A 23117-nucleotide genomic window follows, 5' to 3' on the forward strand; every position below is an offset into this window, starting at 1 on the left:
TTGTAATTCTCTCTTTACTGAGCTTGCCAGAACAAGAACCAGAATAAGAGCATATCCCTGTGCTAAAGTAAGTGCTACTGTTTATAATAGCCAGGACATGGAAGCAACCTAGATTGCCCATCAGCAGACGAATGGATAAGGAAGCTGTGGTACATATACACCATGGAATATTACTCAGCCGTTAAAAAGAATTCATTTGAATCAGTTCTAATGAGATGGATGAAACTGGAGCCCATTATACAGAGTGAAGTAAGCCAGAAAGATAAAGAATATTACAGTATACTAACACATATATACGGAATTTAGAAAGATGGTAACGATGGCCCTATATGCAGGGCAGAAGAAGAGACACAGATGTACAGAACAGACTTTTGAACTCTGTGGGAGAAGGTGAGGGTGGGATGTTTCGAAAGAACAGCATATATATTATCTGTGGTCAAACAGACCACCAGCCCAGGTGGGATGCATGAGTCAAGTGCTCAGGCCTGGTGGGCTGGGAAGACCCAGAGGAATCGGGTGGAGAGGGAGGTGGGATGGGGGACCGGGATGGGGAATACATGTAACTCTATGGCTGATTCATATCAATGTATGACAAAACCCACTGAAAAATAAAAAAGAAAAAAATAAAATAAAATAAAAATAAAATTAAAAAAAAAAAGTAAGTGCTAGTCATTTATTTATTCCTATTTAGTTCAGTTCAGTTCAGTCACTCAGTCGTGTCCTACTTCTTGCGATCCCATGAACCGCAGCACGCCAGGCATCCCTGTCCATCACCAATTCCCGGGGTCCACCCAAACCCATGTCCATCTAGTCAGTGATGCCATCCAACCATCTCATCCTCTGTCATCCCCTTCTCCTCTCGCCTTCTATCTTTCCCAGCATCAGGGTCTTTTCCAATGAGTCAGCTCTTTGTATCAGGTGACCAAAGTATTGGAGGTTCAGCTTCAGCATCAGTCCTTCCAATGAACACCCAGGACTGATCTCCTTTAGGATGGACTGGTTGGATCTCCTCCCAGACCAAGGGACTCTCAAGAATCTTCTCCAACACCACAGTTCAAAAGCATCAATTCTTCTGCACTCAGCTTTCTTTATAGTCCAACTCTCACATCCATACATGACCACTGGAAAAACCATAGTCTTGACTAGATGGACCTTTGTTGGCAAAGTAATGTCTCTGCTTTTTAATATGCTGTCTAGGTTGCTCATAACTTCCTTTCAAGGAGTAAGTGTCTTTTAATTTCATGGGTGCAATCACCATCTGCAGTGATTTTGGAGCCCAGAAAAATAAAGTCAGCCACTGTTTCCACTGTTTCCCCATCTAATTGCCATGAAGTAATGGGACCAGATGCCATGATCTTTGTTTTCTGAATGTTGAGCTTTAAGCCAACCTTTTCACTCTCCTCCTTCGCTTTCATCAAGAGGTTTTTTTAGTTCTTCTTCACTTTCTGCCATAAGGGTGGTGTCATCTGCATATCTGAGGTTATTGATACTTCTCCCGGCAATCTTGATTCCAGCTTGTGCTTCCTCCAGCCCAGTGTTTCTCATGATGTACTCTGCATATAAGTTAAATAATCAGGGTGACAGTATACAGTCTTGACATACTCCTTTTCCTATTTGGAACTAGTCTGTTGTTCCATGTCCAGTTCTAACTGTTGCTTCCTAACTGCATACAGATTTCTCAAGAGGCAGGTCAGGTGGTCTGGTATTCCCATCTCTTTCAGAATTTTCCACAATTTATTGTGATCCACACAGTCAAAGGCTTTGGCATAGTCAATAAAGCAGAAATAGATGATTTTCTAGAACTCTCTTGCTTTTTTGCTGATCCAGCAGATGCTGGCAATTTGATCTCTGGCTCCTCTTCCTCTTCTAAAACCAGCTTGAATATCTGGAAGTTTATAGTTCATGTATTGCTGAAGCCTGGCTTGGAGAATTTTGAGCATTACTTTACTAGTATGTGAGATGAGTGCAATTGTGCAGTAGTTTGAACATTCTTTGGCATTGCCTTTCTCAGGGATTGGAACGAAAACTGACCTTTTCCAGTCTTGTGGCCACTGCTGAGTTTTCCAAATTTGCTGGCATATTGAGTGCAGCACTTTCACAGCATCATCTTCCAGGATTTAAAATAGCTCAAATGGAATTCCATTACTTCCACTAGCTTTGTTCATAGTGATGCTTCCTCAGGCCCACTTGACTTCACATTCCAGGATGTCTGGCTCTAGGTGAGTGATCACACCATCGTGATTATCTGGGCCATGAAGATCTTTTTTGTATAGTTCTTCTGTGTATTCTTGACACCTCTTCTTAATATCTTCTGTTTCTGTTAGGCCTCTGCCATTTCTGTCCTTTATTTAGCCCATTTTTGCATGAAATGTTCCCTTGGTATCTTTAATTTTCTTGAAGATATCTCTAGTCTTTCCCATTCTATTGTTTTCCTCTATTTCTTTGCATTGATCACTGAGGAAGGCTTTCTTATCTCTCCTTGCTATTCTTTGGACTCTGCATTCAAATGGGTATATCTTTCCTTTTCTCCTTTGCTTTTCACTTTCCTTCTTTTCACAGCTATTTGTAAGGCCTCCTCAGACAGCCATTTTGCTTTTTTGCATTTACTTTCTTAGGGATGGTCTTGATTCCTGTCTCCTGTACAATGTCATGAACCTCCGTCCATAGTTCATCAGGTACTCTGTCTATAAATCTACTCCCTTAAATCTATTCTCACTTCCACTGTATAGTCATAAGGGATTTGATTCAGGTCATACCTGAATGGTCTAGTGGTTTTCCCCACTTTCTTCAATTTCAGTCTGAATCTGGCAATAAGGAATTCATGATCTGAGCCACAGTCAGCTCCCGGTCTTGTTTTTGCTAACTGTATAGAGCTTCTCCATCTTTGCCTGCAAAGAATGTAAATGATCTGATTTTGGTGTCAACCATCTGGTGATGTCCATGTGTAGAGTCTTCTCTTGTGTTGTTGGAAGGTGTTTGCTATGACCAGTGCATTCTCTTGGCAGAACTCTATTAGCCTTTGCCCTGCTTCATTCTGTACTCCAAAATAATAGGAATAATGTCGATGAGTAGAGTGAACATCAACATTATTCCTTTTATTTCTCTTTTTTTCCCCTTTGTCTTTCTCAAGAAAGAAACTCCATTTTCTGTATTCTTCTCTTTCCTATTCCCTTGCCTGTTCCTTGGGCTTGCCAGGAACATTGCAGGTAGGTCACCACTGAGTTATTCTGACTTTGAATCTATTATATTAAAGCTTCAAAGGCAGAAATGGATTGCTAATGGGCCTGAAAAGTCAATACAGCTCCCAAACTGTCTTAGGAAATAGTTTACACTCTAAGAGAATCTGATCTAAACTATGTCTTTTCAATGCCCTTGATCCTAAGAAATGAGAGTTCCCCTATATAATACCAGAATGAAAAGTACCAAAAAAAAAAAAAAAAAAAAAAAAAAAAAAACCTGATCCTTTGCTGAATGCATGTAGATTTCATATGAGTTGTGGGAGCTCTCATGTCATATTGAGGCAGCTTTCTTAAACAGAATCTTCAAAGTCACACCATCGTGTTTAAGATATATCACCGAGGAACAGGGAAGACTTTAGTTAGAAAAAAGCAGCTGAGACACAGGCCTTCTGGACCTCCATAAGCCCTTCTGGACCTCCATAAGCCCTTCTGGACACAAAACTTCCTGCTTGTTTTACTTTTTAATATATTTTTATTGGAATATAATTGCTCTACAATGGTGTGCCAGTTTCTGCTATACAATGAAATAAACCAGCTATATGTATTCATATATCTCCTCCCTCTTGGACCTCCCTCCCACCATCACCCACCCCCACTCCTACCCCCCTGGGTCATCACAGGGCCCCGAGCTGGGCTCCCAACGTTACACAGCAGCTTCCCACTAGGCACCTATTTCACACATGGTGGTGTATATATGTCAGTCCTAATCTTCCAATTTGTCCCAACCTCTCTTTCCCCACCCCCTGGGTCCACATGTCCATTCTCTGCATCTCTATTCCTGCCATGGAAATAGGTTCATCTGCACCAATTTTCTAGATTCCACAAACATGTGTTAATATAAATCTGTTTCTCTCTTTCTGACTTATTTCACTCTGTATGGTAGACTCTAGATCCATCCTCACCTCTACAGATGACCCTATTTCATTCCCGTTAGTGGCTGAGTAATATTCCATTGTGTCCTGCTTATTTTCTCAGTTTCCTGTCTTGGAGGCAGTGTAGGGCTGGGGTGGGGACACAACAGTAAATGTGTGGACTTTCCAGGTGATGTGAGCTGACTGCAAGCCTCCTATGAAGAAAAGCCAGAAGGCGTAAAGGAAAAATTAATAGCAAAACCTGAAGTGACAAAGGGCAAACCACTTCTTCCAAGGCAGATTATCAAATTTCCTATCAATTTCTACATTTATCTCCCTTTTATTATACTTGATCCTTTCCTAAGTCCTGCTTAAATGTTCCTTACTTATCTTTGTGGGCTTTACTGTATAAAGGGAGTGGTCTCAGGTCAATACTTGCCTCAGGGGGTAAAGTAACAACAGTCTCTTCTTCCGCCTCCCCATTCCCCCAGGTCAAGGTAGTTGTGAAATTTTTATTTGAGAAGACAAGAAGTATTTACTTCTCCTGAGAAAGGTGATATTCTACAGTATAAGAAAAATAAGACAAAGTTGTCTCCAAAGAAGCAACTGGGGTACAAAGGAAAACACCTAATATTTTGAGTCAGAAAACCTGGGTTTAGACCCCTGTTCTGTTGCTTCCAGAGTGACCCAGAGCCAGATACTTAACCTTCCTCAGCCTCGGTTTCCTCAACTATAAAAGGGAGATAATAAAATCCACTTCACAGTGATGTCATAAAGATTAAATGAGATTTTGAACTATAAACACAAGTAGCATGTCCTGTATTAGAGTAGGTGATTACAAATCCTGACCCCAGAAGAGCAAATTCCAGAGCAAAGATCCTTATGTTCCTTTCCTAAAGCCAGTATTACCTCCTCTTTCTAGAACATTCTCCACAAGGTAACCATATACCTCCTAAATACTTCGAGATGTTGACTGGATTTCAGAAAACTACTGTCAATGCATTCATATCAAGTTCCTGACACTAAAGCACTCTCCCAAGCATTTGTGGGATATGGCCAACCAGTGGAGACTCACTATATTTGGGAGATGACGGTTTATTTGGGAAGACGAGGCTAAACCACTGGGAAAGTGTCAGCAAACAATAATCCTCATTCCAAGGGTCAGGGAGCCAGTGTGGGGTTTCAGCCAAATTACTGAGCACGTCTATTCCATGTACACGTCCAGGAACAGAGAGGAAATGGTACAGAGAGGGTCCTCCGGTCCACTGAGCCCTCTGTGAGATGGATTTATGCCAAAGCTTCCTCTTTATCACCTGATCACCAGAAGCTCCCACTTTGACAAACAGATCACAGTAGCATTTGGGGACCTAGTTACCAGTTCAGAGCCATTTCAGTGTCTAGTAAGTTCCTGAAATGTCTGAAGATTTTCTTTCCCCTCAGTGCACAGTAAACCGAGTAAGTGGCCAAAGGCCCCTTTGGGGAAAGCTTGGAGGAATATTTACAGAACGTGGTTGTAGCAGGTTGCATGTAGCTGAGTATTTGTGCAGCCCTGTTGCACATCCTCAAGGGAGTCAGCCTCCCTGTCAACCAAGGGACTTGGGCTCTGTGATCTGGCTTAAGCCTCAAAACAAGTAAGAAGTTGGAACTCTCTATTACGTTCAGTAATTAAGTTTCTGGACCTCAGATATAGAATATCTTCATTACACTGAGTAAGTAATATTCTAGTGGGTTGCCCATCTACTTCATTCCCAGGCACAGAGTGATCAATTAGGCATGGCCAAAGAGTCCAGAGGGCTTCCCTTGTGGCTCGGCGGTAAAGAACCCTGCTGCCAATGCAGGAGACTCAGGTTCAATCCCTGGGTCAGGAAGATCCCCTAGAGAAGGAAATGGCAACTCACTCCAGTATTCTTGCCTGGGCAATCCCAGGGACAGGGGAGCCTGGAGGGCTACAGTCCATGGAGTTGCAAACAATCAGATACCACTTAGTGACTAAACAATAAAAACGAAGATCCCAGAAGGTCATTCTGTTGACCTCTTTGTCCTCCATGCCCATTTCAGTGGTTGTGTCTACCTTGTATCTTGCAGTTAAAAGCTACTCCTTGGTAACTCATTTTCCAGGATCTCCATGGAAATCAGATAGCACATTTAGCAGCTGCTTTCCACATCAGTCACCATAATACTTTTCAAACATGTTGGTACTCAAATCACTAATATGTTTCCCAACTTCTCTCCTTAATAAAAAGAAGAAATAAAAGCATTGTCTAGGGTCTCTTGGGGGTTTGGTGGGAGTGGGGAGGAAGGGTCTGCAATCAGCCTCTGATCAAACCATTCCCAAATTCCCAGCCCATCAGACATTTGGAGTGAATGTTCCATAGGATGCTCCAACATCTCTTTACATAGCCCACTGTTGATTCAAAACTCCAGCCACCACTCAAGTAAACTTATTTTCGAAGCCATTTCTAACATTAGATCTATTAACTCTGGTAGGTGCACCCAGATAATGAGTTTGTTTTGATCCAGTTTTATTTTATTTTATTTATCCTTTGGCAAGCCACACTACTTGTGAGACCTCAGTTCCTTGACAAGGGATTGAACCCTTGCCCCCAGCATTGGCAGTGTGGAGTCTTAGTATCTGGACCAACAGGGAAGTCTCATGATCCAGTTTTATATTCAGTTCTTTTTGTCCCTTCCTATACATGTTTCACCCAGATTTATGCTGATATCAGTTAGTAACATCTTGCATTTACTTTGGGGTATAAACTATTTTTTTTCAGGTGAGACAGAGGCAAAGGAGATGGGGGCTGGGAGACTTGAGGAGAATAGGTATCATTTGAAAGATGCCGGTTTTAGGTGAGGTTATGACCAGTCTTAAAAACAAAGGGAAAGCTGATCTAGTCGACCCTGGAAGAGCAGGCTGCTTCTTCTAACAAGGGAGGCTTAAAAAGACTTGGAAGTTCAAATTTCAGTTTCAAACAAGTCAACCCAGGTAGAAACTTGGTGGATTCATGACTTAAACATATAATTCTACAGCCCACATAACCAAATTCGGAGTCAAATTTTCATCTAAATTCACTCCGCACATGGTAAGAGAATCTCCCAGGGTGGCTGCAAAAGCGCCCTGGTTTTCTGAACCATTGAGTTGATTGTTTCACTTTGTCATTGCCCATGTGTGAGTTCTCCAGTGCAGCCGGAAGAAGCTATTTCACACCCAGACTCTTGAAGTTACCATTATCAGCATATTAATTAAACCCCATGGCTATTTAGTGCCCAAGGCACTTGGCACAGTAAACTCTTTATTGCAATCAGCCACAGGTGACAGGTTTATCATATTATCATGCTATGGATGAGTAGTAACCCCTTTGCTGTTGGCAAGGACTTCAGCACTGTGCTCAAGCCTGGGGTGGGGGGGGGGGGGGGTGCGGAATCCAAGCCCAGACATTTTTAAGAGGCCTGTGACCACTTCCATTACCAAATATTGTACCAGCCAGGGTCCAACTGGGCTTCTCTGTGGCTCAGCTGGTAAAGAATCTGCCTGCAATGTGGGAGACCTGGGTTCAATTCCTGGGTTGGGAAGACCCCCGGAGAAGGGAAAGGCTACCCATTCCAGTATTCTGACCTGGAGAATTCCATGGCCTATACAGTCCATGGAGTCGAAAAGGGTCAAACATAACTGAGAGACATTCGCTCACTCACTCAGGGTCCAATCAGGAAGAGTCCACAGTAGATATATTAACAGAAAAAAAAATGAATTCATTATGCAAGTCCTAGAGGGCTGATAAAGCAAAAAGAAAGTTTTGAGCTTTCGTGTTGATAATAACTGGAGAAAGCAACTAGCTAGTTAAGACTGGGGAAGAGGGAAACAGCTGCGGTTATCAGAACCAGAAGCTTGAAGTAGAACCTTCAAGAAGCTGGAGCTCATACCACTGAGAAGAGGACATACTTGTGCGCTGCTAGTTCCGTCTAAGCTCATAAGAGGAACTCGGATAGCTGGGACTTGGACCTCAGGAGAGGGTGGCTGCTGCTGATGGTGCCCAGCGGCTCGTGGTACCTCTGTAGGGTCACAGTGAGGCTGCCTCCAATGTACGATGCTCTCGCTGACCACTGCCGATAGTACAGAGGTAAATAAGAAAGTGGAAGTGCCTTCTTTCTGCCACCTCCCGATATCCTTCCAGAATGCCCTACTGAAGAACCTAAGAGGAACCCAGATGACAAAGGGGCAAGTTTGTTTACACAGTCAAGTCCTAGCACTGGCATCACAGAGTAGAAATTACAGGGTGACTTGGAAAGAAAAAGCAGCGGCTTAATAACCAATACAAATAGATCTTACTAAAATGGATGCAAGAAAAACAGAAAACCTGTATGTTCTACCATTAAATAAATTTAAGCAGAAATCAAAAATGTTTCTACAAAGCAACCTGAAAACCCAGATGGTATCATCAGCACATTTGACCAATTAGTCAGGGAGAAAATAATTCCAATTATACACAACTTCTTCCTAATTCATTCTGTGAAGCTAGCATAACCTTTATAATCAAACTCAACAAGATAGTACACAAGAAAATTTGTATTTCTATTTCATTCATGCACATAGGTGTAGACATTCTAAACAAAATACTAGTATAATGAATCAAGCAATATATTAAAAAGGATAATAAATCTTACCAAACTGGATTTATTCCAAAAACACAAAGTTGATTAAATGTTAGAAAACCAATTAGTGCAATTCAACACATTAACATATTAAAGAAAACAACATTCAAACATCTCAATAGATGCAGAAAAAAGGTGGTTGGTAAAATTTAATGCCCATTCATAAGGAATAGAAGTAATTTGCTTAAAATGATAGCTATTGAAAAATATAAATAATATAATACAGTACTTAAGGGTTGAACTTTGAAAACGTTCCCTTTAAGATATGAACTAAATGAAAGATTCTTCTAGGAACTTACCTGGTGGTCCAGTGGTTAACGTTCTGTGCTTCCACTCTAGGGGGCACAGGTTCAATCCTTGGTTGGGGAGCCAAGATCACACATGCCTCACAATGCAGCCAAAAAAAATATTTTTTTAATTCCTTTATCACCATTTCTTTTCAACATATACTAGATGTGTCAGCCAACACAGTAAGGCAAAGCACAGAAATAAAAGGAATACTGAATGAAAAAGAAGAAACTATAGTGTCCCTACATACAGATAATAATTGTATACATAAAGAACTAGAATTCTTAGAATTAATTTAAAATTTTTCAATTTCGTTATATATAATCAAGATACAAAAATTTTAATTGTAGAAACCATTCTGAGATGACAGTCATTTGTATTTGACTAATGCTCACATGGCAATTATTTATAAAATATTTTTTAAACCAACTATTTGAGGGTATTAGAGGGCAACTAAAAGCAATCCAAAATGGATAGAGTCAAATTTCTTACACATACAACACTTTTTAAAGTCACTCTCTCTTTACAGTTATTACAAAATGCTGGTTAAATTCCCCATGCTGCACAATAAAACATTGCTCCCTTACACCCAGTAATTTGTACCTTCCACTCCCCCATCCCTCGGTTGCCCCTCCCTTCCCCACTGGTAACCACTAGTTTCTTCTCTATATCTGTGAATCTACTTAAAAGAGTCAAACCGTGAAAGAAAGGAACTACCCTAGGTCTGTTTCTGCCCAAGGATACTCTATAGTCCACGAAACGTGAAATATCTGGACGTCAAACAGAAAGCTTCTGACTTACTGGCTTCAAGACTCAGGAAATGGATTTCCAGAGCAGCTGAACAGTAAGAGAAGAAATCCTGCAAAAGACAAAGTAAAGCATGAAGGGGCCTCCAAATCTCCACATCATTCCACCCAAATCCTTGACTAGCCCTTGAACTGCATGTCTGGGAGAAATTCTAAGGAAACAAATGGGAAACAACAGCTGTATTGAGGGACAAGAGAATGAACAAAGATTTCAACCCTTGTTAGCTCCGGGGGGATCAGTTTGGAGTTTGAGCCCGGCCAAGTAAACTACCTACTAGGTCAAAAATAAACATTCTTCAAAGGAACATAACAGAATCCAAAGTCTTTACAATGTATCATCAATAATGTCTAGTTTAAATTTTTTTAAATATTAGACAAGAGGGAGTGGGAATAATCAAAAAAACTGTGACCTAGAATCAAGAAAAAAAAATCTATATAAACCAAAGTATAGATAACCCAGATGTTAGCATTAGACGGCAAGAACTTAAAGAAACCATTATAAATATGTCCAAAGTCTTTAAGTAGCTAATGCCATGATGAAAACAAACAAACAAAAAAACAGAAATCTCAGTAGAGAAAAAATACTATAGAAAAGACAGTAATGGAAAAATTTTCATTAAAAATTACAATATCTGAAGTTAAAAGATGACTAGATAGCTTTAACAGTGCATTGGAGACAATAGAAGATAGGGTCAGTGAACTTACTGATAAACCATTAAAAAGTATCCAATCTTTTGGAAAAAGAAGAAAATGTTTTTGAGAAAGGAACAGAACCTCAATAATCTTTAGGACAATATCAAGAGGTCTAATACACATATGATCAGTGTCCCAGAAGGAGAGGAGAGAAAGACCGGGAAAACCATAAAAAATCAGAGATATATGGGCAAAACTTTTCCAAATTTATGTGATAAACATAAAACTATACGTCTAAGGAAATCAGCAAATCCTAGAAAGGATAACTGCAGTGAAAAACTACACAGAGGTAAACTACAGTAAAAATGATGAAAACTAGTGATAAATAGATAATCTTGAAAGTTATCAAAGAAAAGGATACATTGCATACAGAAAAAGAACAATAGGACTTACAGCTGTTTCATATAAAAAAACAATGAAAACCAGAAGACCATTTAAAGACATCTTTAAAGGGTCAAAGTGAAAAAAAAAATTATCCCAGAATTCTATATCAAATGAAAATACATTTTTTTAAAAACGATGGTGATATAGACATTTTTAGAACCAAAAAAAAAAAAAACAAAAACTGAAAAAGAATTAACCATCAATGAACCCAAACTACAAAAATGCAAAAAGAAAGAATTTCCTGATAGCATAGTGGATAAAAATCTGCTCGAGAATACAGGGGAAGAAAGCTCGATCCCTGATTCGGGAAGATCCCACATTCCACAGAGCAATTGAGCACATGCGTCTCAACTACTGAGCCCGTGAGCTGCAACTACTGAAGCCCATATGCCTAGAGCCCATGCTCCGCAACAAGAGAAGCCACTGCAATGCAAAGCCTGCACAGAATAACGAAGAGTAGCCCCTGTTCTCTGCAACTAGAGAAAGCCTATACAAAGCAATGAAGACCCAGCGCAGACAAAAACAAATAAATGCAAAAAGAAGTTGTGGAAGTAAATGACACCAGATGGAAACCTGGATTTACTGGAAAGAAAAAATAAAAAGCACCAAGTGGCTGCTGCTGCTGCTAAGTCGCTTAAGTCGTGTCTGACTCTGTGCGACCCCATAGACGGCAGCCCACCAGGCTCCGCCGTCCCTGGGATTTTCCAGGCGAGAACACTGGAGTGGGTTGCCATTTCCTTCTCCAATGCATGAAACTGAAAAGGGAAAGTGAATTCGCTCAGTCCTGTCCGACTCTTAGCAGCCCCATGGACTGCAGCCTACCAGGCTCCTCTGTCCATGGGATTTTCAGGCAAGAGTACTGGAGTGGGGTGTCACTGCCTTCTCTGGACCGAGTGGCTAGCTGTGGGCAAATATGGCTCAGACAGTAAAATCCACCTGCAATGCAGGAGACCTGGGTTCGATCCCTGAGTTGAGAAGATCCCGTGGAGGAGGGCATGGCAACCCACTCCAGCATTCTCGCCTGGAGAATCCCATGGACAGAGGAACCTGGCGGGCTACAGTCAATGGGGTCACAAAGAGTCAAACATGGCTGAGTGGTTGAGCTCAGCAAAGCATAGCTATGCCTAACCTAGACAGCTATTAAAAAGCTCATACACCACTTTGTCAACAAAGGTCCATCTAGTCAAAGCTATGGTTTTTCCACTAGTCAAGTACAGATGTGAGAGTTGGACCATAAAGAAGGCTGCACACCTAAGAATTCATGCTTTCAAATTGTGGTGCTGGAGAAGACTCTTGAGAGTCCCGTGGACAGCAAGGAGATCAAACCAGCCAATCCTATAGGAAATCAACCCTGAATATTCATTGGAAAGTCTGATGCTAAAGCTGAAGATCCAACACTCTGGTCACCTGATGTGAAAAGCCAACTCATTGGAAAAGACCCTGATGCTGGGAAGGATTGCAGGCCAAAGGAGAAGAGGGTGGCAGAGGATGAGATGGTTGGATAACAGTACCAACTCAATGGACATGAATCTGAGCAAACTCCAGGAGACAGTGAAGGATAGGGAAGTCTGCCATGCTGCAGTCCACAGTTTCACAAAGATTAAGACACAACTTAGTGACTAAACAGAAACATAAATGACTATATTTTGTTTCTTCCAATTTCTTTAGAAGGCATATAACTGTTTTCAGAAAAATTATGACACTCTATTATGAAATTCTTAAAGTATATAGGTGTAATATATAAAACATCAACAGCACAAAGGATTCAGGAGAGAGTGTTAGTAGAACTATATTCTTGCAAGACTGTTAAAATTTTGTGTGAAGTGAAAAAATGTTAATCCTAAAAATATTCTAATAAGTTGAGGAGGTATTTTATAATCCTTAGAGAAACCTCTAAAAAATAATGCAAATGATATATCTTAAGGATTCAAAATAAATGAAGGTGGGGGATGGAGTCAGGAAGAAAGGAAAGCAGGGAGAAAGGGAATAAGAGAAGGAGGAAGAAAGAGAGGGAAGGGAGGGAGGAAGACTTGACTTTGATTTTCACAAAGAAAGGCAAAAAAAGAGAAAAAAGAAAGAAAAAGCAGATGAAATAAATAGAAAACAAGTGTCAAAATGGTAGACCTAAATCAAACCATATTAACAGTTATATTAAATGTTAACTGACCAAACACTCCAATTAAAAAGCAAAGATTGTCAGACCGGATTTTAAAAGCAAGATCCACCTGCTGTGCATAAGAGATGTACTTTAAATCAAAAGACACAGGGGTTGAAAGTAAGATGACAGAAAAAGATACACCATTGCAAACACTCATCATAAGAAAGCTGGAGAGGCTATATTAATAACAAAAAATGGATGATTTGGAATGGAAATCATGATGGTATGATTTGGAAATGGAAACAGAATGGATTTCAAGAGAAAAAGCATTACCAGAAATAGAGTGATTTTTCACACTGATTAAAAGATCAACTATCAGAAAGACATGACAATCATAAATCCCTATGCACTTAATACAGAATTTCCAACTACATGAAGTGAAAACTGACAAAATAAAGGAAGAAGTAGACCTAGTCATGATAACTGAAGGTTAATACCATCCTATAACTGCAATATAAATAAATAGAACAATAAAATATGGACAATCTGAACAACATGATCAACCACCTTCACCTAATTGTCATTTATAGAACACTCCACTCAATGACAGCAAAATATGTCAAAGGCCACATGGAACATTCACCAAGATTTACCAAGATATACAGAGTCATAAATCAAGGCTCAAAACACTTCAAAAAAATGAAAAGGGATTTATATAGCATACTTTCAGGTCTACCACAAGAATGTGAACACACTATTATGGGATTGTAACTTAACGCAATTATTTTTTACTATATATGTATGTATGTATATATATATATACATACATATTTTAAAATATGTTATATTTTATTTGAAAAAGCAAACAGGGCAAAAGGTAAATAAATGGTGAATCTGGCTTAAAGATATATGGAATTTTTTACAATTTGTCTATAGCTTTTAAATTGTATTTTTAAAAATGATACATATATAAAATATATAAGATAAACAATAAGAATTTCCCTGTGTAGAGCACAGGGAACTATGGGGCTTCCCAGGGGGCACAGTGGTAAAGAATCTGCCTGCCAATGCAGGAGACATGGGTTTGATCCCTGGATGGGGAAAATCTCCTGCAGTAGGAAATGGCAGCCCACTCCAATATTCTTGTCTGGAAAATTCCATGGACAGAAGAGCCTGATGGGCTACAGTCCATAGGGGTCAGAAAGAGTCAGACACAACTAAGCATGCACACACAGGGAACTATATTCAATATCTCATAATAAACTATAATGAATAAGAATCAAAAAAAGAACATAGATATATTCATATAAATGTATAACCAAATTACTTTGCCATACACCTGAAACTAACACAATATCCTAAACAACTATACTGCAGCAAAAAAAATCAGAAAAGAAAATTAAGCAAGATAAGAAATTGGGGGCTATTCCTATTTTCCAGCAAACAGAGAAATTAAGTATTTGAACAGGCAGTCTCCTCCATCCATGGGATTTTCCAGGCAAGAATACCGGAGCAAGTCGCCATTTCCTTCTCAAGGGGATCTTCCCGACCCAGGGATTGAACTCCGGTCTCCTGCATCACAGGCAGACTCTTTACCATCTGAGCCACCAGGGAAGCCCAATTTACATCAAAGTACCTAAAAATATGTCACAAATGATACCATAAAGATACTGAAAAGGCAAGTCACAGAGTGGGGGAAGATGTAAATAATGAATAAAACTAACAAAGGACACTCTCCAGAATATACAAAGACTCCTACAAATCAATAAGGTAGTAAAAACTTTATAGAAAAATGGGCAAAAGACTTCAGCATGTCAATAAATAGGAAATTCATATGGCAAAAAAACTTATGAAAAATCACTTATTCTCACTAGAAATCAACAAAACACAAACTTAAGCACAATTACAAAGTAAAGCTATAAAACCTTGAGAAAAAAATAAGAAAAAACTTGCGACTTGGGTAAGCAAAAAAAAAACAAAAAAAATTTAGATACGGCACAAAAAACTCAAAGTATTAAAAAATCAATAAATTGGACTTCATCAAAATTAAAGGCTCCACTTTAAAAGACACTCTTAAGAAAATAAAATATTAGCCATGGGCCAGGAGAAAGTATTTGCAAAACACATATCTGTTAAGAATTTGTCCAGAATATACAGAAAACTCTTGATTCCTAACAAGAGCATTATAAGAAAGCAGTTAAACTTTTTTAATAGGTAAAAGATTTTTTTTTTTTTTTAGGTAAAAGATTTAAACATATGCTTTACCAAAGTGAACACAGAAATGGCCAATAAGCATGTTAAAAGATGCTCAATATCATCGGCCACCATGGAAATGTAAATGAAAATAAAATATCACTACAAACACTATAATAGCTCAAATTAAAAGGACAAAATACCACTACAATATTGTAATTAGCCTCCAACTAATAAAAATAAATGAAAAAAAAAAAGACAAAATATACCAAGTGTTGGCAAGGGTGGGAAGCAATCAGAACTCTTACAAACCACTAATACATAAAGTGTAAAATGGAGAAACCACTAGAGAACTGCTCAATGGTTTCTTCTAAAGTCAAAATTACACCTATCCTATGACCCAGCAATGCCACTCCTACATATTTGTCCAAGAGAAATGAAACCATATACCCCCAAAAATATTTGTACTAATACGTCTGCAGAGCTTTATTCATAATTGCCAAAAACCAGAAACGTTCCAAATTCCCTTCAAAAGGAGAAGGGATCTATTGGAATGCATTCATAAAACTGAATACTAGACAGCAGCGAAAAGGAACAAACTATCCATATATCCAACAGCATAGATGAGTCTCAAAAGCATTCTGCAAAGCAGAAGAAGCCCGACACACACAAAAAAGTCTTTTCCGGATAATTCCATTTATCGAACACCTGGAAGAGGCAGACCTATAGTGACAGAAAACAGATGAGTGATGGGGTGGGTGACGGGACAGAGAGTAGCTGCAGAGGCCCCTGAGGGAACGTTTGGGGGATGGACATGCTCTATGTCTTGCTTCTGGTGGAGAATACATGACGGGTATACGGTTGTCCACAGGCATCAAACTGCTCACAAGGAGGTGCTTTACAGTATGTAGATTACATCTCAATAAATCCGATTTCTGAAATTTTAACTAAGGAAATGTGCCTGAGAACACAATGAGATATCCTTTAAAAGTGACCAGATTGACAAAATTTTAAGTCCGTCGATACGAAGCGCTGGTGAGGAGGAGGAGGAGCGGCGGGAGCACTCACAAATGGGGTGAGCGGCTCCGGGCGCTGCTCTAACATGGAACCTGGTGTGTGAGGAGTTTACGAAGCACGAGCCTCTGATAAATGCACCGGAAGAAGCAGGCGAGCTGAGGAGAAAGGTGCTGGTGGAACAGAGCCTTGAGGGGGCGCTGTGGAGCCCATCCACCAGTCATGCCTTTGCTCCCCACCCTTCAGCATGGCGGGTCACAGTCCATGGGGTCGCAAAGAGTCGGACACAACTGAGCGACTCAGCACAGCGGAGCTCCACACGCCCCGGATGCAGACAGCCCTGGGCAGGCATGTTTTAGGGTAAAGGCCTCTGTGCGGGGCCAACCGGAAGTGGCTGAGCTGAGCAGCAAGAATTTCTAGAAAGGGGATCCCTGCCGCCATCTTTGAGTCTCCCACAGGAACAAGCGCACCTCTTGACTGTGTCGTGAAACTTAGACAATCATTCTGGACACCAGATGGGTGAAGGTGGAGGTGTACCCGCCATGTGATGCAGCCTTCCACTCCTAGGTCCACATCCCAGTGACATGTCCCCGTGTGTTTTGAGATTATGGCTGTCGCGGCCCTGTTTGTTCACCTGGTCTGAAACCGGAAACAACACAAAAACCCGTACTTGACAGATCACGCGAGTAGACGACGGTATATCCATACAGTGGAATCACTAATAAATGATTACAGATCAATAAAATTATATCCATTGATACATACAAAATGTATATAACCCACATATCAAGAATAATGAACAAGCTGTGGCAACAAGATTCATGTGGGTGAATTTCATTAATATATGAAGGCACAAAAAAATACATACAGTGTCAAGACTGTTGGCAAAACTAAACCCTACAGCTTGGGAATAAATAAATTATAAGTCTATGAAGGAAAACAAAAGAAATGGTTTTCATAGAAGTCAGGGTAGTTACTCCAGAGAAAGGGCAAGTGGTGGTGCTAGCAGTAAAGAACTCGCCTGCCAATTTAGGAGACATAAGAGATGCCGGTTCAATCCCTGGGTTGGGAAGACCCCCAGAGGAAGCCATGGCAACCCACTCCAGTATGCTTTCCTGGAGAATCCCATGGACAGAGGAGCCTGGCAGGCTACAGTCCACAGGGTCACAAAGAATTGGACCCAACTGAAGTGACTTAGCGTGCGCGCGCGCGCGCGCACACACACACACACACACACACACACACACACACACGCGAAAGAAACTCAAGTTTCACCCATCCATGGGTATTCACTTGATGATGATTAATCAAGTTGCATATACGTGCAGGATACCTCTCTTTTTACATTTTTCTTTCACAGTAAAAACAAGAGGAAATGGCACACACATAATGGTCTGAGGAGCTGGGCAAGTTTGGCCTGTAAAAAAGAGAAGGCTTGGGCTCATATAAAAATCACCGAGGATCTAAAATGCTGTCCCACTGGCCCAGAAATAATTTCAGCCATTCCTCGGCCTGTGTGATCCAAGACCCAGAACAAGTAATCTGGGACAGGTAGACCAGTGACCTCAGCCTCTCTTCCAGCTCTGAGGTCAAAGGTACAAAGAACTAGGCCTTCATAGTGAAATAGGAAGAGCACAAGCTGACCGGAGCCAGGAAGTCATCCTACATAAAGGAGTAGAGGATGGATGAGCACATGTTTATTTTTAAAATGAGTATCAGTTAATGGACTCTGTGTTACTCTGCCTTTTCTACTTGGGGAAATGCCTGCTTTTACACAGAGTGCAGTTCGCCACTGAACCTGTTCTGCTGGTGGCCCTTCAGGGCTCTAGGTCCTGAAAGGGACTCTGCTTCTCCCTCTGAGTTAGAACATTACTGCATTGCCCAAGGCATTTCCAGCTGCCCTGAGCCTATCATGGACTGTGCAAGGCCTTGTCTTCCCCACAATGATGGCCAACCAGGAAGATGCAGAGCAGGGAGACCCAGGCAAGGGGATACTAAAACTACCACTCTAATAGGGAAGAACAAATCTGACTCCATATTGGATCTGTTTCTTTTTCTTTAGCCTTTGTTTTCTATTGTTTTTGAGGTAAGAATGTTGCTAACAGCCTGAAATATATAAAATAGCCCATTCTCAAGGCTCTGACTTTTAAAGGCCTAGCACTTTCACATTCATATAGAGAAAAAAGTTGCAGAACAGAGAATGACCTTTGTCTTGCTGGAGGTTTACAGGAACATCAGTGACCTGACCAGTGTGGACAGCTGCAAGAAAAAAGGATTCCTACACCAAGAAGTTTGCAACAACCAACCATAGCTCCTCCCATTTTAGCATAAAATAAGCCTGAATTCTAACTCAGGTAAGATGGTTCTTTGGGACACTAGTCCACCATCTTCTTGGTCTACTGGCTTTCTGAATAAAGTCACTATTCTTTGCCCCAACAACTCATCCCTCAATTTATTGTCCTATTATACAGCAAGTCATGTGAACTTGGGACTCAGTAACCCTGCCATAGTCAATAAAGCAGAAATAGATGTCTGTCTGGAACTCTCTTGCTTCTTCGATGATCCAGTGGATGTTGGCAATTTGATCTCTGCTTCCTCTGACTTTTCTAAAACCAGCTTGAACTTCTGGAAGTTCATGGTTCACATATTGCTGAAGCCTGGCTTGGAGAATTTTGAGCACTATTTTCCTAGTGTGTGAGATGAGTGCAATTGTGCAGTAGTTTGAGCATTCTTTGGCATTGCCTTTCTTTGGGATTGAAATGAAAACTGACCTTTTCCAGTCCTGTGGCCACTGCTGAGTTTTCCAAATTTGCTGGCATGTTGAGTGTAGCACTTTCACAGCATCATCTTTCAGGATTTGAAATAGCTCAAATGGAATTCCATCACCTCCACTAGCTTTGTTCATAGTGATGCTTTCTAAGGCCCACTTGACTTCACATTCCAGGATATCTGGCTCTAGTTGAGTGATCACACCATTGTGATTATCTGGGTCGTGAAGATCTTTTTTTGTACAGTTCTTCTGTGTATTCTTGCCACCTTGTCTTAATATCTTCTACTTCTGTTAGGTCCATACAATTTCTGTCCTTTATCAAACCCATCTTTGCATGAAATGTTCCCTTGGTATCTTTAATTTTCTTGAAGATATCTCTAGTCTTTCCCAGTCTATTGTTTTCCTCTATTTCTTTGCAATGATTGCTGAGGAAGTCTTTCTTATCTCTCCTTGCTATCCTTTGGAATTCTGCATTCAAATGGGAATATCTTTCCTTTTCTCCTTTGCTTTTCACTTCCCTTCTTTTCACAGCTATTTGTAAGGCCTCCTCAGACAGCCATTTTGCTTTTTTGCATTTCTTTTCCATGGGGATGGTCTTGATCCCTGTCTCCTGTACAATGTTATGAACCTCCATCCATAGTTCATCATGCACTCGGTCTATCAGATCTACTCCCTTAAATCTATTCTCACTTCCACTGTATAGTCATAAGGGATTTGATTTAGGTCATACCTGAATGGTCTAGTGGTTTTCCCTACTTTCTTCAATTTAAGTCTGAATTTTGTAATAAGGAGTTCATGATCTGAGCCACAGTCAGCTCCCAATCTTGTTTTTGCTGATGGTATAGCTTCTCCATCTTTGACTGCAAAGAATATAATCAATCTGATTTCAGTGTTGACCATCTGGTGATGTCCATGTGTAGAGCCTTCTCTTGTGTTGTTGGAAGAGGGTGTTTCCTATGACCAGTGCGTTCTCTTGACAAAACTCTATTAGCCTTTGCCCTGCTTCATTCCGACCTCCAAGGACAAATTTACCTGTTACTCCAGGTGTTTCTTGACTTCCTAGTTTTGCATTCCAGTCCCCTATAATGAAAAGGATATCTTTTTTAGTATTAGTTCTAAAAGGTCTTGTAGGTCTTCATAGAGCTTCTTCAGCATCACTTGTTGGGCATAGGCTTGGATTACCATGATGTTGAATGGTTTGTCTTGGAAACAAATAGAGATCATTCTGTCATTTTTGAGTTTGCATTCAAGTACTGCATTTTGGACTCTTTTGTTGACCATGATGGCTACCCCATTTCTTCTAAGGGATTCCTGCCCACAGTAGTAGATATAATGGTCATCTGAGTTAAATTCACCCATTCCAGTCCATTTTAGTTTGCTGATTCCTAGAATGTCAACATTCACTCTTGCCATCTCCTATTTGACCACTTCCAATTTGCCTTGATTCATGGACCTAACATTCCAGGTTCCTATGCAATATTGCTCTTTACAGCATTGGACCTTGCTTCTATCACCAGTCACATCCACAACTGGGTATTTTTTTTTTATTTGGGCCCATCCCTTCATTCTTTCTGAAGTTATTTCTCCACTGTTATCCAGTAACATAAGAGATGGGAATACCAGACCACCTGCCCTGCCTCTTGAGAAACCTATATGCAGGTCAGGAAGCAACAGTTAGAACTGGACATGGAACAACAGACTGGTTCCAAATAGGAAAAGGAGTACTTCAAGGCTGTATATTGTCACTTTGCTTATTTAACTTATATGCAGAGTACATCATGAGAAACACTGGGCTGGAAGAAGCACAAGCTGGAATCAAGATTGCCGAGAGAAATATCAATAACTTCAGATATGCAGATGACACCACCCTTATGGCAGAAAGTGAAGAGGAACTAAAAAAACCTCTTGATGAAAGCCAAAGAGGAGAGTGAAAAAGTTGGCTTAAAGCTCAACATTCAGAAAACTAAGATCATGGCATCTGGTCCCATCACTTCATGGCCAATAGATGGAGAAACAGTGGAGACCATGGTTGACTATTTTTCAGGGCTCGAAAATCTGCAGATGGTGACTACAGCCATGAAATTAAAAGACACTTACTCCTTGGAAGGAAAGTTATGCCCAACCTAGATAGCACATTAAAAAGCAGAGACATTACTCTGCCAACAAAGGTCCATCTAGTCAAGGCTATGGTTTTTTCAGTAGTCACATATGGATGTGAGAATTGGACTGTGAAGAAAGCTGAGCACCAAAGAATTGATGCTTCTGAACTGTGGTGTTGGAGAAGATTCTTGAGAGTCCCTTAGACTGCAAGGAGATCCAACCAGTCCATCCTAAAGGAGATCAGTCCTGGGTGTTCATTGGAAGGGCTGATGCTGAAGCTGAAACTCCAATACTTTGGCCACCTCATGAGAAGAGTCTGACTCATTGGAAAAGATCCTGATGCCGGGAGGGATTGAGGTCAGGAGGAGAAGGGGATGACAGAGGATGAGATGGCTGGATGGCATCGCTGACTCAATGGACATGAGTTTGGGTAAGCTCTGGGAGTTGGTGATGGACAGGGAGGCCTGGCGTGCTGCGATTCATGGGGTCGCAAAGAGACACAACTGAGCGACCGAACTGACTGATTGAACCCTGCCATTGATACAGTGACCAGCACTGGCTCTGTGTCTTGCATGCATTTCCTCATTTAAATAATCAAGCTCTGATATGCCTTCAACCTATACTGCCACATTCATCATGACTCAGAAGATTGATCCACCCACATTTCCCATAGCAATCAGGAGTGGTCTGGCAGAAGGTGAGCGCACATCAGTTTGGACCATCTTTCAGGTGGAGGTGGGGTGATCTGGTCCTTATTCTAGACAAAGAGGAGCAGCCCACTGTTGCCCAATGCCAACTCTTCTCATTTCTCATTTCTTCTCATTTCTTCACCTTCTTTGCTTATCAATACTAACCTGCCCACTGCCCGCTATATCATAACCAACATTAATGTAGCACCTCCTGGGGGTGAGATATAAAACCAGAAGCGTCTCATGTATATTTCACTGATTCATCCTAACACCATTTTACTGGTGAGCAAACCAAAGCTCAGAGTAGTTAAGTAACCTAGACAAGGTCACACAACTAGTAAAGAGCAGAGGGGAGTTCAAATGACCTCATAGCCCCAATGCTTCACTGTATACTGAGTTCCCCTCCCACCTCTCACTCCTATTCAACACGCTTCCTATGTGAGGAAACGGACTTCCCATGTCTTCCAGCAAAGGCCCACCCAACCTTCCAGGTCTAAGTTCTTATCTTAGCTATGAATTATCACCACCCTCCCTGACTTCCTTAATAAAACCAAGAGGTATTTTCCCTCCTGTGTGCTGTGTTTTGCTTAGTCGTTCAGTCGTGTCCGACTCTTTGCGACCCCATGGACTATAGACCGCCAGGCTCCTCTGTCCATGGGGATTCTCCAGGCAAGAGTACTGGAGTGGGCTGCCATACCCTCCTCCAGGGAATCTTCCCAACCCACAGATCGAACCCAGTCCTCCTGCACTGCAGGTGGATTCTTTACCATCTGAGCCACCAGGGAAGCCCATTCTCCCTCCTACCCTGAAAGAAATATTTCTTACCTGTTAAAAAATGGAATTCACACCTTCTCTCCCTACTCTTTTTTTTTCTACTTAACTTTTATGAAACCCTTGTTTGTGACAAAAATGTGGGTCTCTTTTTCACGAAGGCTCATTCTGTGTCTGCATACTTGCTTAGAGAGCAGCTGATGGAGCTGGTGGCTCTGAGTGTTTGATAGCTATACTGGTCAAGAGTGGGTGAAACCCATAAAAACTCAATGAGTCCAGTGACTCGTGGGAGAAAACTATTCAAGAGCTCACAAGGGCATGAGTTGTCAGCTCCTAGAACCCACCGGGTGTGCAAAGTTCAGGGGGCACCCTCACAGCCCTCACACATCAGGGTCTCTTGGATCCAGATCATAACCTCACACCCTCCCCGCCCCCCAGAGACCCGGGTTCACATTCACAGAGATCACCGCCACCTCAGTCCGGCCCTGCATCACGGGAGACTCACTTGTCAGCCGATTTCTCTGCAGAAAGCTCTTAGCAGTTAATTTCTGGCTAATTTATTATCCTTCAG

Source organism: Muntiacus reevesi, chromosome 10, assembly GCF_963930625.1.
Source record: "Muntiacus reevesi chromosome 10, mMunRee1.1, whole genome shotgun sequence".
In the NCBI taxonomy this organism is placed as follows: Eukaryota; Metazoa; Chordata; class Mammalia; order Artiodactyla; family Cervidae; genus Muntiacus; species Muntiacus reevesi.